The sequence below is a fragment of the Seriola dumerili genome, unplaced genomic scaffold, assembly GCF_002260705.1.
Source record: "Seriola dumerili isolate Sdu_G_001 unplaced genomic scaffold, Sdu_1.0 BDQW01000161.1, whole genome shotgun sequence".
In the NCBI taxonomy this organism is placed as follows: Eukaryota; Metazoa; Chordata; class Actinopteri; order Carangiformes; family Carangidae; genus Seriola; species Seriola dumerili.
In genome coordinates, this window is record NW_019174416.1 from 7,339,268 (window position 1) to 7,343,844 (window position 4,577).

The 4,577-nt window shown below is 40.1% G+C and overlaps 1 non-coding gene across 1 annotated transcript; it reads right to left on the bottom strand.

Moving 5' to 3' along the window:
• Positions 1 to 3,941: 3,941 nt before the first annotated feature.
• On the bottom strand, positions 3,942 to 4,012 carry trnag-ccc. Its single transcript has one exon. It is a non-coding gene; the product is annotated as a tRNA-Gly (tRNA).
• Positions 4,013 to 4,577: the final 565 nt, after the last annotated feature.

Sequence of the window (4,577 nt, forward strand, 5' to 3'; positions counted from 1 at the left end):
TAATCATATAACCGTCAGAAATATGTGACATCCTACATGGTATCTGGCACTGTAGGGTAGTGTCGTCATTGCTAAAATGTGTTTGGGAAAAGCACCAAACCTTAAATGGGAACCTGGACCTTTTCAAAGACCTTTTGTGATGGTAACAGTAGGTAGCCTCAACAGATTCAATGAGACTGTCCTCCTGTATAAAACGAGCCCATAGGGCATCTGTGCAGCAGGTTATTATGACCCATAGTTAAGTTTTGTTATTTAGGCGACATCTAGTGGTCACAGTAATTATGACAAGAGCAAAAAGTGCAGTGACGTAGTAAAAAGAGATACAAAGTCCAAATCAGGAGGAGGTTGTGGTGAATGGATGAATCAACAAAACACAGGAATATGACATGGGAGAGTGGTGTTTGATTCCAATGTAAAAGTAGCAGTTGATCTTGTTTCTATTATCCATGACTGTTCAAGTTGACCGTTGGTTCACGACCCAAATCGTGATCTTTTCCTAACGGGTTTTTATACCTAAACATAAACAAGCCATGACCGTTGTCATAGTGACCATGGTGACAGATGTAGGTACCCCACTCTCAGTACAGTCTGCCTATTTATTATTATAACCATGACAACCAAAGTCTGGTATGCCTGCCTTCATAGGGACGCTATTTCAGGAGACAATCCAATGGGTCGTATCAGAGGGTTGAAAAAAACGACCTATATGGTTGTTCAGGTTGGAGGAGTTGTTGGATTCAATATAGTGTGTAGTATGGTAAGTGATAAAAATAAACTCCAGCATGCTGGCTGTTTTTTGAGGGGAGAACAAACGTCTCTCCAGGAGTTTCTGGAGTGTGTGGCTAAAGGGAATAATTTAATTAACATGAAATACTTGTGTACACGTGTAGCTCTGGCTACAGATACAAAAAAGGGTTTAGTTTTGCAGAAATGTTGGCAACATCATTGAGAAGATGTAGTCTGATTGTCAGACCGAAGTGAAATTTTAAAGCTGTTGTTTGGACATTTTTGCCTTTATTCAGACAGGACAGTGAAAGATAGACCAGATGACATGCAGCAAAGGTTGGAGTTGAACCCATGGCTGCTGCGGTTAGGAGTTAACCCATGTGGTACATGCTCTACCAGGTGAGCCATGAAGGTTCCCCTAAAGTGAAATTTTTAATTTTTCATTAAAGGTGGGAGTAGAGGGTGTAGAGGGGCTATTTTGTTTAGTGCTAACCAATAGCAAGTGATGTATCCATCCATCCCAACAGTGTCCAGTGTCATATTCAGTAAGTTGTGGTTGCTAGAAGCAGTTAACGCAGTGAACAGCCATCAATGGGCACAACACCAGACCTGTCTGAATTTGGGCTGTAACTAACGAATATTTTTCTTTTCAATTAATCTGACGATTGTTTAAATTAATCGATTACACATTAATGTATAAAATGTCAAAAATAGTGCAAAAATTGCAAAAATTGTAACAACTTCCAAAAAGCCAATGGCATGCTAAGACATCTTTATTTGTTTGACCAACAGTAAAGATCAGTTCAGTTTAAATTAATATACTGCTGCACTACTAGACATGGAGACCTGGCATTAAAAACAACTGCAATGGTCATTTGTCCAAACAACCTCTTGGGCTGCATGGCAGGTGTTCGACATCACTGATTCTAGCAACAGAGACTGTACTTTGCAACCCATCTCCTACCAACAGTCAGTGCTAGTCACTTCTGTCTATAACGATAATCATTCCCTAAGCTTAACCAAGTGGTTTGAATTAACCTACTTTGCTTAACCAAAGAAATCATTGAGATAGTTGTACCTGTGATATGAGTTAGCATGTTAGCTAATACTATCCAAAGACACAGTATACTGCTATATATATATACAGTTTAGCTGGTCTCCAGTTTTAAGATACAGACTAGGCTACATATCATGGGAAATCATACAACACCCCCAAAGAAATACAATACAGTTACTTATTGTTATGGTAACTTGCAGGTTGCATGCTGCTGATGCTTTGGACCTTGAGTCTGAAACTGTTGTTACAGTGAAATATACCACACAGAGATGTTCTTACCACATTTAATTAGACTTTAGATAGCACTTAAAATTCACCGAAACATTTCTTTACCGAGACACTCTGGCTTTTACTGCAACACTTTGTCTCAGAGAGTTGAAATGTTGTTCAGTGCGTTGATGTATGGGACTGCGGGGAGTTCTGCAGGAGTTCATTACTATGACTTATACTGTGAAAAGATCCATTCTCTGCTCTAATGGACATTCCACACTGGCAAGCTGCGCTACAGTAAATACTCCTTAATACCTGAGCCACTGAGTGTGTGTTGTTTGTGTCTCTGTTTTGTGTTTATTTGAGAGGTTGTATTGTGTCTGTACTGAGTTATTGCTGACAGGTCCATGTGTGGCTGTGTGAAATGTAAGCTGCCATAGTGACAAATAGGTTTTTGCATGCATGCGTGTGCATTGATGTGGCTGTATATTAAGTGTGTGTTAAGTGTGTGTGTGTGAGGTTTTGTTGAAATGTATGTTGGACTGCAATAAATTCTGTTAACCATGTAATCAAGCCTTATTCGTGGTGTGGTGTGTGGGCGTGTTTGAATGTGTTCTGCAATTTGAACATGTCACTCCTGTGTGAAGACTTACAAACTATGCACTTCCACTGATAAAAGACTGGAATGTACACGATGTATGGAGGTTACACAATGACTTTTAATAGTAAGTAAAAATGACTATGTAATACATTGGCTAACTGGGTAATTCTAAAACAAATTATAGAAAACTTTAAAGTTCCTCACCAGACATGTTACTATGTAAAAATATTCTGCCATGGTTAATATTTTGTTTAACATGATTTTCACACATATAAATTGTCAAAATAAAAAAAGCTGGGACAGGAAGTACATTTACACTCACTTCCTCATTGAGAAAATCTGGACCAGCGCCGCTTGTACAAGGTTGACGGGTGACAGAGCAGAGAATATCAAGCGGAGGAAGCATTGGAGAGACTCAGCGACGTGTTCGAGCATCAGGCCAGGAACACGCTGGATGCATGGCGTGTGCGTGGCAGCCACGGAACATACAACTGACACCTTTCGTTTTGGTTTCTATGTCTAAGCTGCATCTGAATATGTCACAGATGTCAAAAAAATACAAATATATTTTGTAACCATTTTAGCAGCTCCATGTGGAGACTGTGGCATTTTAATGACATTTTCTGTCAAATATAAATTCATTTTTAATGAAACGAAATCCAACATTCAAATAGCCTGCACACTCTATAGAGTCATAGCTGGCAGTAGCAGCAATGCAGTAGATGTGCAGCTGGTGTGCACACACACACACACACACGTGTGCCAGCCACAGCAGTTCAGCGACGCAGCTGCCATGAGTGAGTTCGCTGTGAACCAAAATCACTGACTAGAAGACGCATCAGAACGGTAAGAGTAGTTACTTGTTTATGCTGTTTGTTACCAGGTAACTGGCAGTGGCTGACACAGTGTTAGTGGTTGTGCAAATGTAAACTCTCACTCTCTGTACTGACAAGGTTTCAGGTTCATTAAGCCTGGCCCTGTCTCTGCAAGTTGAAAGGACTGGTTCCTTGGGTTTGTGACGTATGAAACCCTGGCTGTCTGAATGTGTTTTTATCCAAATGTCATTGGTTCACTGCAGCTCCAAGGTGGAAATATGCAGTCAATTCAATTCACTTTATTTGTCCCCAGGGGGTAATTTAAAAGGCATATAGAGAAGACATTAAATAAAACACAACAAAGAACACACAACCAGTGCGACACAAACTGTACACATTAAGAAAAAAGAAAAGCAATGACAATGACACGAAGAAACAACATCAGTGCAAAGAAAAAAAACAATCAACAATGGTGCAAAACAAAACCTCATATATCCTAATGCGACACACAGTAACATTATATCAGAATGCATGCACCGCCCGGGAATCGAACCCAGGTCACAAGAATGGGAATCTTGCATGATACCACTACACCAGCGGCGCATGGTACTGCTTGCTTATTTTGCTCATCATAGTTCTTGTACTATATGAAAAATGCCATATGGACATGTTAACAACATTAAAAATGATGATGATTTTCATCAGAGGGGGTCTTTAACAATTTTTCCTATTACAGTGTTCAAAAACTCTCCCACCTAATAACCACTACATAAATTATTATCTCACACTCTTCATTGCTGCAAACCATGTCACTGATTTCACTATTGTATTGTTCACTGTTGTACTTAGTATCTAATGCAGCAGTGTTGCTACAATGGTGTGCAGTGGTCCAAAGAGGACACCAGACTACTGAACACATGGGGGCAGAAATATTATCTATGCCACAATGAATTTAATCACATACCCAAACTTCTTTAAAACAGGAGCCGCCAGGGAGGGATGGGACGTCTTTCACTACCCCCAGTCTCTGATTTAAACTCCTCTACACCTCCTGGCAGGAGGGTGGAGGCAGTGTCTACGTCGAGTCTAGATTCTGAGGTAAAACAACACAGTTTATTAGGTGTATATATAGTTCAGGCTGTGTAGGCGGTGCATGTATCACTAGGCC